Source organism: Anomaloglossus baeobatrachus, chromosome 2 (genome assembly GCF_048569485.1).
Source record: "Anomaloglossus baeobatrachus isolate aAnoBae1 chromosome 2, aAnoBae1.hap1, whole genome shotgun sequence".
NCBI lineage: Eukaryota > Metazoa > Chordata > Amphibia > Anura > Aromobatidae > Anomaloglossus > Anomaloglossus baeobatrachus.
Window position 1 is genome coordinate 430113760 of NC_134354.1, and position 14532 is coordinate 430128291.

Consider the following 14532-nt stretch of genomic DNA (forward strand, 5'->3'; position numbering starts at 1 on the left):
GATAGGAGCCCAGAGCCAGGTTCCGCTGCCTGGTGGTCCTGGGAGCTTGCCCAGTTCAGTAACCGACTGGAAGCGAGGATCGTGCAGCAGATCCGAGAAGGACGTGCGGAGCTGCAGGAAATCGCTGAGGCAGTTGAGGCCTATGAGGAGAGAGCCGCGCTACGAGTGCCCCACAGGACGGCTCAGGTCCCGATGGTGGCCCTGATGGGTGAGTCCTATATTGCCCCTGCCAGCGCGAGTGCCCCGACTCCTGCTGCCACGCCCGCGGTCCCTGAAGAGGCGCCCGGCGCGGCGACGCTGAATCGGGCCGCAGAAGTGCCCAGCCCGGCCCGCACAGATCCCATCGCAGCTGCGACGCCAATCCAGGCCGCTGCAGCGCCCAGCCCGGCCCGCACAGATCCCATCGCAGCTGCGACGCCAATCCAGGCCGCTGCAGCGATGCCCTGCTCGGCCCGCCAAGACCAGGCCGCTGCCACGCCAGGCTCGGCCCGCCAAGACCAGGCCGCTGCCACGCCAGGCTCGGCCCGCCAAGACAAGGCTGTACAATTATTTACCCCGGCCTGCCAGGTCAGAGCAGACACCGCTCCCCAGCCCAAGGAAGTCCCTGCTAGGAAGTCCCTGCTGGGGGAGGACCCCGAATACTGGAAGCTGAAGGCTGATCTAGAGGCCCACTTCCCAAAGGAGATGGTGGACCGGTATCTGCTCCCTCCGCATACTCACGGGAAGACTCCTGCAACATTCATGCCAAAGGGTCCCCCGCCCTGGCCTGCTGATGAAAATCCATCCCTAGCGCTGCCACAAGAGGAGTGCCCAGAAGAACTAAGGGGGAGGGGAGGCCAGGAAGCTGAGAAGCTGACCCCAGAGCCATCAGCAGTGGATGCAGCACCAGTCCAAGAGCCAGAGATGCTGCCGTACTCCCGCTGGGATGAAGAGGGCCCGACATCCTCCGCTGAGGAAGATTTGTCCAGATACCTCACCTGGGAGCCTGCAAGCGGTGAGGTGGCAGTCAGGCAGGACCCAGCCCGCAGGACACGGCGCCGCAGCAGGACAAGGGATCCACCTGCACAGCAGTCTCCCGAGGAGAAGGACGAGGTCACGGCCAGAGACTTAGAGGAAAAGCGGTCCTTGAGAAGGGCCAAATCGCAGGTCAGAGGCCCACTTTGTCGAGGAGTTGTAGAAGACTTCAGTCTAAGGTCTGGATATGGCTTTATAGTAGCATCTGGTGTAAAGGAGGGCATATTTGTAAGCAGGAGAGACGTTAGAGCCCATTTGCCCAGAGGACACCCAGGAAGAGACCTACGGAAGGGAGATTTGGTCGAGTTCACAAAACATCAAGGAGAAAGAGGGTGGTACGCACTGGATGTCATACCATGTACCAGGAACCCCTACAGAGATCCTGCTATCTCTACAACAGATGATGACGACAGGTGCCAAAGCCCAATAGGCAAGAGCCCTGGTAAACAAAAGTAAAGTTAAATACGAAAGTACAGCAAGTTAAAGTTTGAAGTTTGCAACGTTATAGAAAAGTTTAAGAAATGTGCCCACATGAACTGATGTGAGAAAAATCCTTTTGCACCTCGCGTATGGACCATAGGCTATGAACTGTCTATAGCCACAAACTCTCGCAGTGTTTATAGTTACCCCAGAGGTACAACCACTACCAGGGAGCACGCCTGTTTATGGGGCCTGGCTCTCCACCACAAAGAGGGTACCTGGTCAGCACCAACTGTGGAGGCCGCCTCTGCATCCTGCCAGAAGAGGCTGAAGGCGCGGCTCCACCAGGCCAGGTATACCCTAAAACCACCAGACCATGAAAGCCGCCTCTACATCCTGCCAGAAGTGGCTGAAGGCGCGGCCAACGGGAGAGGCAGATGGGACCAAAAGAAACCAGTGACCTGCCGCCTGAGAGGGTTTAGGGTGGGTTAACGGACTTGTGGGTGGAGGGTGGTGATGTATGGTACCTGATGGTTTTAAAATGTTTTACCATGTTTTACTGTTTTACGCATTTCAAAATGTTGTCTTGCAGCCCGAGGACGTGCTGGTGATAACTAAGGGGGAATGTGGCGCCCCTGACCTGGTCAGGCACCACTGAGTACTGCACCCATGCTGGGGACAGTACAAAACAGGTAATCCAGAAGGCTGACCGAGGTGTGACTACACAGGCGCATAGTGATCAGGTTTCACACATTTACCTTTGAGAGGACCCCTGGGGATCCCAGGAGGGGGCGAAGCCTCCATCTCCACTCGAGGGGTGTGGTAGAGCACCTGGTTGCTAGGTGACGTAGGCAAGAACAGGAGAGGAGGGAAGAGTGAGCCGAAGACAGTTGAGTGGTGAAGTTCAGGGAGGGCAGAAGCAGACCCTGTAGCTCTACACAATTCTGACAACGTACGCGCAGTGACTACCGACGGGGGAGATCGGTCACCTGGGAGTGCTGCCCGAAATCCACCCACGACTAAAGAGAGAGCAACGGAGTGGAGAGTAAGGAGACTGTCAGGGAGATACCAGGCCCAAACGGGTAACAGGTCCCAGTGCAGGGATAGATCCACCTGTCCTTTGCCAAACCTGCACGAGGGGGCACTTTACACCCCCAAGACATCACCACAGAGTCCGCAGCCACGTAGCCAAAGTGAGGGCCCATAGCTCACAGGAGGCAAGCAGCCGGAGTGACCTGGTCCAGGCTACAAGCAAACGGGCCAAAAAGAAGGGGAGAGAGGCACCAGCAACTTCCCTGGGCGACCCCAGCAGGGCTTCAAGCAGGGGTTACCCCAAAACACAACGGGCTAAGGAAGGCGAGTTGGTAGCCACCCTCACCAGTCAGCCTGAAGGACACCTGGTTCCAGCCTGGTTCATCCCAGCTACGCCCGGGTTACTCACCCTGCCACGATCAGTGAGTAAAACCCCTGAAAGACATCCTGCTTGTGCGTGTGAGTCATTCTGCGACTTGTAGTTCCACACACCTACACGGGACCCTGGGGCATGCCTCACTCTCAGGAGGCTATTACAACTGACTGCACCTACTATCAGCCCCAGGCACCCCTAACCTGCAGTGGCGGTCTCCACTGACCGCAATTCTGAGAGTGGCGTCACGACAATCAAAATAGAGGATTTCCTACCTGTGACAAGATCCAGCCGCGTGGAGTCCCTGAAGGTAATGCACCGCTGCACCGACACCGAACCTCGGGGCCCCACAGAGGCTACAGTGACCATACTTTTTTCCCTTCAAACTTTAATTATTGCACCGATAGTAACAAAATTGTGTAAAATGATATGATTTTTTGCGGAAGGGATTTTAATTTGTGATAAATGAATTCTCCATATTCTCCATAAACGGATTTAGCTGAGATTTATGTTTTGTTATATAGTAGATGGCAGGATGACAACTGAATACAGCTGTAATTAAATACAAGGCTAGCACTATGTTTGCTTGTATTTCACTTGCTGAGGTTTAATGAACTGCTCTATACTAATCCCTTTCATCCGAGTGTATCTGAGAATACTTACTTGACTGACTGCCTAATATTTATGAAGAGTGCACTTCATTAACGGCATGTGATTGTGTAATACATAAAACAATTCAATGAAGGTCTAACTTTTAAACGTTGCGTATGTAAGAAATGTGTTCAAAGTTTAGACCCTGGATGCACTTTCTTAATTTATAAAGGTAATATAAAGAATACAATCAAAGAAAAAAAATGTGACTACTAACGACTCAAATATCCATGTCTAAGAATTGTCCAAGTTTAGCAGAAAATGATCTGCAGAAACAGCGCCACTCTGGTCTTTTGGAAATTTTGGGGTATTGTAGTTTATTCAGATGTCAGATTTTTGACGTATAAGGAAATGAAACGAGTTCCACCAGATTTTCATCAGTTTGGTCAGAGTTTCATTAGTTTTTTCTCTGTCAGTGAAAAATGGACAGTTAACAGAATGCATCTGAATGCTGTCAGATATTTTCATTGACTCATAGACTTGCATTGCTGATTTTGATCTGGACATGATTTTCTATGTACCGCTTGGTACAAGGGAAAAAAATCAGAGATATGAATAACTCCATAGACAGTCAATGATGCGAGTGCTATCCGAAACAAAAACAGATAACTCTCCTACATGAGAAAATGGATAACACTCCTACGTGAAAAAATGGATAACTCTCCTACGTGAAAAAATGGATAACACTCCTACGTGAAAAAAATGAATAACACTCCTACGTGGAAAAATAGATAACACTCCTACGTGGAAAAATAGATAACTCTACTACATGGAAAAATGGATAACTCTCCTACATGGAAAAATTGATAACACTCCTACGTGGAAAAATGGATAACACTCTTATGTGGAAAAATGGATAACACTCCTACATGGAAAAATGGATACCACTCCTACAAGTAAAAATGGATAACTCTCCTACCGTATGTGGAAAAAAGGATAACTCTACTACATGGAAAAATGGATAACTCTCCAAAATGGAAAAATGGATAACACTCCTATGTGGAAAACTGGATAACACGCTTACGTGGAAAAATAGATAACACTCCTACATGGAAAAATGGATACCACTCCTACAAGTAAAAATGGATAACACTCTTACGTGATAAAATGGATAACTCTCCTACGTGGAAAAAAGGATAACACTCCTACATGGAAAAATGGATAACACTCATACGTGAAAAAATGGATAACACTCCTACGTGGAAAAATGGATAACACTCCTATGTGGAAAAATGGATAACACTCTTATGTGGAAAAATGGATAACACTACTACGTGGAAAAATGGATAACACTCCTACGTGGAAAAATGGATAACAATACTACGTGAAAAAATGGATAACACTACTACATGAAAAAATGGATAACACTCATACGTGGAAAAATGGATAACAATACTAAGTGAAAAAATGGATAACACTACTACATGAAAAAATGGATAACACTCATATGTGGAAAAATGGATAACACTACTACATAGAAAAATGGATAACTCTCCTATGTGAAAAAATGGATAGTCTCTCTCTGCTGGGGCGGATGGTGATGCAGCTTGGGTGTTGCAGCTCTCCACAGGTAGAGCTAGGCCCCAGGGAGGATGTTGGGAGCAGTAGTCACCTATGGCGCAGGGGCGCGATGTTGAGAGCGCCGTTAGTAATGGGACGACACAGAGGGTGCAGTTCAAGTTCTTTTACTCACTGGAAGCACAATGCCGTTGGCGCACCGAGCTACGCTGTGATGGGCATCAGCCGATCCCGGATATTCCGGATGTCGAGGTCGGTGTTTCCTTCTGTGCGTCACCTTTCGATGGTTTCCCTCCACCCCAGTTCCTGGGCTGTGAAACGAGTCACGGGTGCCTTCCACACTCCCCGCGAACCCTGGATCCCCCTTCTTTTCTAAGATCCCGGGTCGAGCTTCCAGCTCCAGACCATGGGCCCTGCACTGTCCGTGTCTTTACTTATCTCCTCCTAAATGTGACCTGGTGCTTGTGCCGGGAGCTGACTGACACATTGTGTGTGAGATGGCTCCTAACTACCCCTGTTGGTGCCCAACCTCCCGAGTTGCTGAACTAGTGGGCAAGAGGTCCAATACTTCATGATGGTCACCCCAGCACCTACCCTAGCCCAGTCCCAGTGGAAGAGCTCCCGTGTTATATGTTGGATGAGTGTGTTTGATGGTGATTACCAGTGACAACCTCCTCCATATCCAAGATGAATACTGCACCTCACCACAGGTGCAGTATTAATCCCGGCTAAGGAGAAGGTTAGTGCCGGTCAACCACAATGCAAAAACACATATAGCTAGTTGCCCTCTCATTGGGACTGGGTTAGGATAGGGTCATTTAGGATGGTCACCATATCGTCTTGGGCCTCCCACCCACTAGCTCAGAAACCCGGGGGGTGGAGCAACTATTCTGGGGAGCAAGGCGACACACACACACACACAATCAGTTGAGAAACCACCCGGAACCAAGTGAGACATAGGATAACACGGTCGCTGAGGGGAGAGCTCATAGCTCCCTCCGGACCAGTGCACACCTCAGGGTGAGGAGCCCTAGGCTGGTGGGCACTTCAAGTCCCGCCAGCAGAATCCGCCAAGCAGAGGATTTCAAGTCTTCTGGCCCATACACAGCACCCGGGGCAAAGCAGCACATAGAGCCAGGAGTCGTGACCCTAGGGCGGGTCCATCCACGGACTCGCGCTGCCTGCTATATGGGACGGGGAACTAAACAAACCCCAAGGACTTGGGTCCCCGCGTAGCTTCAAGTCGCAGGGACTCACAAAACACAGCGCAGGGAGGAAGGACTCACTGAATGAAACACCAGTCCTAACCTCCGAACTTTCTGGTATTGGCTGGAGCCCAGGACAGCACAGTCCGGCAGTCCAACGGCATGAGCAACTCAGTGAGTAAACAACCTAAATTTCAACCACATTGTTGTCTAATCCTTCTTGCGCCCCGCGCTCCTTCATTAGAGTGGACTACTACTCCCCACATCCACACATCCTCCCCGGTGCCTAAGCTCTGCCTGTGGAAAGCTACACCATCTGAGCTGTGTTATTATCCACCCCAGAGAAGGCATCCCGCAGCAGTGGCATCACAAAGACAAACTTTATTCTATTCCCCCTGTAAATAACCCCTCCATCTTTATTGACACCTATGGGGTCACGGAACCTGGCTAGGCCGCTGTGACATCCCCAAACCGACCCGGTGACGAGTAAACCCAAAGACTACCCACCCCCCAGGGACCCCGTTGGCGTGTCAATAGCTTAACTAAACAGAGATAAAACTGTGCAACAGGTAGTAGATACTGCTTGCTCGAAGACTTAAAACCAGGAATTGATCCCTAATGAATTGGACATGGCCGCTGTCATTGACCATATCCTGTAGAAAAGACTTCAAGTAGTTTCATGGATATCCTGGTCTGTGTGTTGTTAGAAATTTGGCTGGTAGCCATTCATTTTAGTATTTTTGCTTTTTCAATATATATTGATGGTGTGAAATTAACCAGATTTTTTTTATAATAAAACTTATTATTGTTCTTCCTATTAGTATTATTATAGCTGCTATTTGCAGATAACTTTTTGTGTGCCAGTTATATGCATTTGTATTCTGAAGTACATTGGCTAATACTGTAATACACCATTCTCCACTGTCACTTGCTGTGTGGAAATATACAACTGAATTCAGTAGTAAAGTTGTCATTGCTTCTACCGCCTCATTCATGGGGTGTAATTTGTTTGAAAGCTGCCTTATGTTTTATTTATTTATTTTTTTATGGCAGCTAAGCTCTTAAACTTATTAGCTTTGTCTGATTAAGTGACCAAAATGACAAACAAGGTTGTCCGATGTTCATCCTCTTCCGTCTTAAGACAGATAATCACCTTTAACAGGCCAGCTTGTATTCAACTGTGCTGTCAGTCAGCAGCATAGAGAGGCCAATAAGGAGCATTTATCAAGCTAAGCGCTTGATCTGTAACGGCACATCAGCTGGAGATGAGGTCTAAGATGTAAGATGAAAGTTGCTATTAGCATTAAGTAGGACATTTTATTATCTGAGATTTGAAATAGGTTCTCTTGCTAATCCAAACATCTCCGTTCTAATATGTTGACAAGGTCCTTCTGCACATAGACTTACTTCAGCTTACGTGGGAAGTAAGGTAGCTATTGTCAAGAGAAAAACGGCCAAAGGTGATTGTACTAACCCTTGTGTAAGATACTGAAATTGTAATGGGTTGCACTTTGCTGCACAATAGCCTTTGTGATATGATTTTCTTCCTTGTGTGCAGCTTATGGCTCTAAAAAAAGCACTTAAGAAAGTTCACTAGAGCATATAAAAAAAATTGTCCTATTTACATCTAGAAAAACACGGATGATTTTTCATATGCATTGTCATCTGTATGGCTTCATTTTTAAACATCAGAAAATGAATACAATTTACAAGACCACGTACAGTTTCTCATAGTGTCCCCATCTACCATGTCTTTTCATACTCACACCTCTCCATACTGTTCTCCCCCACACTCACACCTCTCCATACTGTTCACCCCGCACTCCCACCTCTCCATACTGTTCACCCCGCACTCCCACCTCTCCATACTGTTCACCCCACACTCCCACCTCTCCATACTGTTCCCCTCACACGCTAACCTCTGTATGTGTACCGCCTCGCTCGCAGCAGCCGAGCTGTTTGGATCCGGACCTTCTGTGGGTGGCTCGAGGGTCTCCGGACCCGGGGGTCTCGCGGTCACTCCGATCAAAAAGGGGGGTTATGGTTGTGGATGTAGGACGTATATGTACGGGCTGAGACGTATTAAGTTTGTGACCACACCCACGGTGTGTGGTGAGGTTGGACACCACCACTGCAGCTACAGGGGCACCCGGGGGGAGATGTTGTGCAGCAAGTTGTTAACCCCTCCGTGGGCAGGGATGGTGGCCCCGGGACCCGTTGGGTGTTTTTGGTGCAGGGAGATGGGCGACCGCAGGGTGCTGGTGTACTCACTATTGAAGGAAACACACGAGTCTCTGGTAAACCAAGGTAATGGTGGTCGGTGCCCGCAGCCGGCTGCGTTCTGGTCCCCCACCCGGCTGGTGGTCTCTGTCTTTCTCCTGCACCTCTGTAAGATGGTGGACTGCCTGTGCTTACAACTTCAGGAGTCTGCTCCCGGCTGGATGTGGCCTAAGGAGCCCTTGCCCGCAGATGCTGGCCCGCGGGATCTCTGAACCCTGGCGGTGGCCTTCTATCCCCCTCGGTGGGCTGTTGTCTTCTAATAGGGACTATGGGTGGGACAGGACCTCTAGTCCTGGCCTTAATCGGTAAATTAACCAGTTCCAGTAGCTTCTGGACTTGGCTTTAGAGTCCGAGTACCCCCTTATGTGCTCCGGTTTCCGAGTCGGTTCCCCGGGTCGGTACCGGCGGGCCACTACCCTGTCCCGGTCCACCTCGGTTCCCCCGAGCCGTCTTCCCGGCTCCTGCAGATGGAGACCGCCGTCTGCCTCTTAGCCAAAGGCACCAGGGCTCCTACCCTGATACCTGTCAGTTTCCTTCAGGCCTGACACACACGCCTCCACTCTCCTTGAACTCCAAAACTGAACTGAACTGTTTTCCCTGCCCCAGGCTTTCTAGACTTCTCGGTGGGAATCTTCCAACCGCCTGGTTCCACCCCCTGGTGTGTATAGCTCTCAGGGGAGTGACTAGGGTTTTGTAGGTTGGCTGAGGTCACCTGTGAGGGAACGGTGTAGTGTAGGGGCCTATCTGTGACTACCTGACCCGGCCAGGGCGTCACATATGCAGTGCCCCCCATTAGCTTACTCTTCAAAACTGACACATTAGGATGCCACCTCTTCATACTGTCCCTCCACACTTAAACATCTAAATACTCTCCCCATGCTACTCCATCTCTATACTGTGTCCCCTCTCACACTTTTCTCCCCTTAGCACACTGTTCCCCACATACTGTGCCCTCACATTAACATCCCCATCTACAATAAAAGTAATATCATTTTTTGTCTCCATACAGTGCTTACCTTTCCAGCAATATATGCTGCTTCTTCGGCACAGCAGGGACGACAACAATATGATGACCTCCTCACACTGCTAAATGTCAGGGCTGATGAGTGTTCCTCTGCCCATGTTGGTGCCCCTGAGGCTTCAATCGCCACAGAGTATTGCACCTTAACCCAGATCAGGAGGAGGTCGGTACCGGTTTCACCACTTACACACTCAAATATACAACCAGGGTGCCCTCCCCAATGGAGACCAGGCAAGGGTAGGGTCTTAATGTAACCTTCAAACATGGGGGGCACCACTAGTGACGGGGAACCGAAGAAGGAGCAGCCACCAGGGGGAGTCAGGAGCTAACACAACAGTTAGGTAGTTCTCCATCAGGAGATGAAGGGAGCAGACATGTCTTACCAGTGCTCCGGTGGGACAGAGGAGTTGTTCTAGTGGTTGACGAGGTGTGAGCTAAAATGCTCCCTCGGAACCGGGACCATGCAGGGTGCAGGACCCTAGGGAAGATCACACTTCAAGTTGGTTTTCCAGAATCTGCCGGGACAGTGAGGTTTCAAGCTTCCCTGGCCACAAAGAGCCAGAAAGCACAGTGCCAGATAGGATCCGGGGCCCACACTAGGCCCCATTGCGGAGCCGCGATACCTGAAAATAGAAACAAGAGTACTACTCGAGATGGACTGGGGTCTCCAAGAAGCTTTAAGCCACGGGGATACAACACATAAGGCGCTAGGAGGAAGGACCCACCGAGCATCATACTGGACTGTTCTCCAAAGGAATTCGGGTTCGACGGAGGTCATCACAGCGAGTGACCGGTACTACCTGGGCGAGCGTCACAAAGAGTGAGTAAAGACACCTGGAACCGCAGCTTCTGACCCAAACACTTATTACCAGCGCCGTCGCCCCGCGCCTCGGCGCTAAAGGCCATCGCCATCACTACTCCCCTCATCAACCTCCCTGGGGCTCGCTCCACCTGTGGGGAGTAATATCATCTCTGCTGCTACTACCATCCACCCCAGAGGACAGTGACAGTGTGCCACTCCAGCAGCGGATCAAACCGCTCGGATCCGGGGGTAGTGTCCGTTCGTGGCTCGAGGGTCTCCGGACCTGGGGGCTTAGGGGCCACACGCTAAAGTAAAAGAGGGGATATTTAGATGGCAGTTATAGTTCGTGACGCCACCCATGGTGTGCGGTAATTGGGAGTACCGCCGCTGCCATTGGGAGTACCCGGGATGATGGAGTGGGGCAGGAAGGTGTTGTTGCCCCGCTCTCCACAATAATGGGTGTATGAGACCATGTCTCCCAGCTCCAGATTCCGCCCAGGATGCCCCCTGGGGAGGTGCTATGCCACATCTCGCCAGGAGACAAACACCCCAGCCGTGAGGCCCGCTTCTTGTATGAACCCCAATCCTTGGTCGGGGTCAAAGCGCTCCACAAGACCACGGTACCACGGACCAAGGTGCTATTTCTCAGGTGCTCCTTTTTCTCTTTGGGTCTCCCATCGTCGCTGATCTCTGGTTGTTACTTCCATGTGTATTTTCTGTAGTTGCTTTTCTCTTTCCCAGTAAGGGGTGTCAGCGTCCGGCCTCGCCTGCCTCACTGGTAGCTCTCGGAGATGGACTCCTGCGGCCCCAGCAGCCGCCGGGATGCCGCGCAGTGGCGGAACTGGTAGCTCCTCAGGTTCTGCCTCCGCCATGATGAAAGAAAGTACCGACTGCTCCGCAGCCGGGGGTGCAGAGTTCGGGTGCTCTGTATCAAGGTAAAGCCCGGTGATGCAGCCGGGTCTGGTTGGGCCAATGCTAGGGTAGCCACTGTCGTGGCCTGGTCGGGTGGTTGCGTCGGAAGCTCTGCAGTTTGCTCTTGCCAAATGGGTGCTGAAGGTTCCGCTGCCGGTGTTGGGATAGGCAGCTCAGTGTCCACCGAGGATGAGGGTGACGGTGGCGGACCACTTGCATCAGAGGGGGGCAAACTGGATCAACCGGGGCTGGGTAACTGCTTACCCACTCCTCACGTGGGACTTCAATCTCACGGGCTCGCACCGCCATTGCCAGGCTCATCATCTCTTCCCTCCAGTGGTCCGGAATAAAGAGTAACTGTGTCCGCATCCTCATGCAGAGTTGTTCCGTTTCCTGCTCAATCCAGGTGGCGGTCCCAGGATCAGGACGGTCCGGTGAGCAGTCTCGTGCAGCCGCCATCTTGCCTCTGCGATACCCAGGAACGTTATAGCAGAGTCCTGGCGTCACTGCTCCACTTCCGCTGTTACATGCCGTCACACCCCCTCGGTTTTCGCAAGCCACTAACAACTGCGGCGGGGCCGTCTGGGTACTTCTTGATCCGGGCAAACTCTCAGGACGAAGGGCGGGGCTTCGGCTTTGCGCGCTTTTGGTCGAGAAGATGGTGCCAAAGATGGCGGAAAGTGGTGGGAAATGGCGGGAATGGGACTTTTGACATGCAGTTTCGCTTTTCAAGGTGCACATCACCCAGGTTAGTGGGTCCGGTCCGAATCCTGTTCGTGACGGCAAGTTTTTAGAGGGTGTGCCATCCCAGCAGCGGATCGAACCGGGGGTAGTGTCCGCTCGTGGCTCGAGGGTCTCCGGACCCGGCGGCTTAGGGGCCAAACTCTAAAGTAAAAGAGGGGATATTTACAGGGGAGTTATAGTTCATGACGCCACCCGGGGTGTGCGGTAATTGGGAGTATCGCCGCTGCCGTTGGGAGGACCCAGGGTGATTAAGTGGGGCAGCAAGGTGTCGTTGCCCTCCACGGGTAGGAGTAGGCCCCACGACTCTGGATGGTGTTACTCGGTGTCGTGAAGGGGAGAAAATCACTCAGGTACTCACTCAGCAAATCAGCAAACGCTGACAACTGGGTAAACCAAGTCTCTGGGTGCCACTGTCGCTCAAAGGGGAGCTTGTTCGTGTTCCGTCCCCTGCAGTGCTGCCTATTGATCTGTGACCTGCCTCCTGGCACAAAGTTTAAATTTAACGTAGTGGACCAGTATTCTGGAACTTGCCGGGACCCGCTCCCCACTGTGGCTAAGTGTGGGAGCCTTCTCTCAGGGCTCACACTTGGGATTTCAGTGGGTGTCTGTGTGACGATGGGGCCCACTGAGACTCTTTGGCCCGGGGCCTATAAAAACCTGGAGCCGGCCCTGATCGTGTGACAGTACCTGCTGGAACAACAGTAAACAAACAGTCCTTTTCAGGACTAATTAAAAGCTATTTTATTCTCTGATAATACTGTTCTTATTCTCTATTTACTGTAGGGCAAGCTTCTGGCGTAGAAGTGTATTAGAGGCCTGTAGGCAGTGATTTTAGCCTTGCAGACCTAGCTGGTGCAACCTAAAGAAAAATCTATTCTATTCTCTATTACTTCCTCTCTTAGCTGTATTTAGTGTAGGGCAAGCTGCTGAAGAAGGGTTAGTGTATTAGAGGTCTGTAGGCAGGGATTCCAGCCTTACATACCTTGCTGGTGCTACCTAAAAAATCTATCCTATGCTCTACTAATACCACTCTTAGTTGCATTTGGTTTTGGGCAAGCTGCTGGAGAATGTTTGTTGTTTATTTACCCCTGATCTTAGAGTGCAAACGTTAATACGCTGCCAACCACCCACAGACCCAAACAATAAACAGCCACATTTACAGACTGCTTTCCCTGCAAATGTTGCATTTAGGCTTGTGGATACTAATAATTTCCGCAACCTGATGGTGGCGGCTGTCCCTTGGTACTTGATACCCGACTCTCACTATTTCACGAGGTGTGTTGTTCCTGACTTACACAACCTTGCGTCCTATAACATCACCTGTGCCTCATAGTCATTTTCCCTAAGCCTCCCAGTGACTGCAGATTCTTACCAGTTCACCTATAAATACCGCTGATATCTGCTTCCATAATTTAATATTCACTATCCGTGTGGTAAGGGACTGGGAAGTGGACGTGCAGCTGATGTTGCAAGCACAGGTCAAGATAGTTGGGCAGGTAAAACCATGCCTTCTGCATGAGCACAATAAAAACGCCTACCACATATGTCACACTCTGGCCCAGGAGCCAAATCTGACCTGCAGGTAGATTTTATTTGGCATGTGAGGTTATTCTGTATGTAAGACTATGTTGGGCACATCATTATATATGGAGGGCTATGTGGGGCCAATTTTTTTGTATGGAGGGCTATGTAGGGCACATTATTCTGTTTGGAGGGCTATAGGAGGCCAATTATTCTATATGGAGGACTATCTGGGGCCAATTATTTTATGTGGAGGACTATATGGGGAAATTATTCTGTATGGAGGACTACCTGGGGCTCATTATTTTGTGTGGAGGGCTATGTGGGGCCAATTATTTTGTATGGAGGGCTATGTAAGGCCCATTATTCTTTATGGAGGACTATGTGCGGTCCATTATTCTGTATGTAGGACTATGTGGGGCCTACAACTTTGACCAATTTTTTACTTTTAACCCTCTGAGTATTTGAGCTTGACATCCCTGCCCTAAACTATGTCATCTACTGTAGTCATAGGTGATGTGGAAATACGGTGGGCCAGCTATTAAGGCTATGTTCAGTCGCTGCATTTTTGCAGAATTTTTAATGAGTTTGATGCAAATGAGATGCTGATTTTACAGTCCCAACAAAAGTGATGAGATTTCATGAAGCTAATGCACACAATTGTTTATTTTCCCTGACTGAAATGGGAAACTGCTGCATTTTTGCAAGAATGCTAAGGCAGTGTGCACACAGTATGCGTTATTGTGTTTTTTTATGTGTTTGTAGATGCAGCTTGGTAACAAAACTGCAAACAAATCCTTATGCTGGCATAGTTAATGAGAAACCTGAAGTGTAGTGCACATGCTGAGTGGTTTTTTTCTTGCCGATTTGATGCAGAAAATAATCAGCATCACGTCAATTCTTTCAGCCTTTTTGCCTACGTTTTTCACCATTGAAAGCAATAAAATGACGCACCCACGGGGTCGGGGGGGGGGGGGTTGTTACTCGTCACCGGGCCGTGGTTCTTCTCCTGGGACGCTGCGGTGGTCTTGCCCGTTTT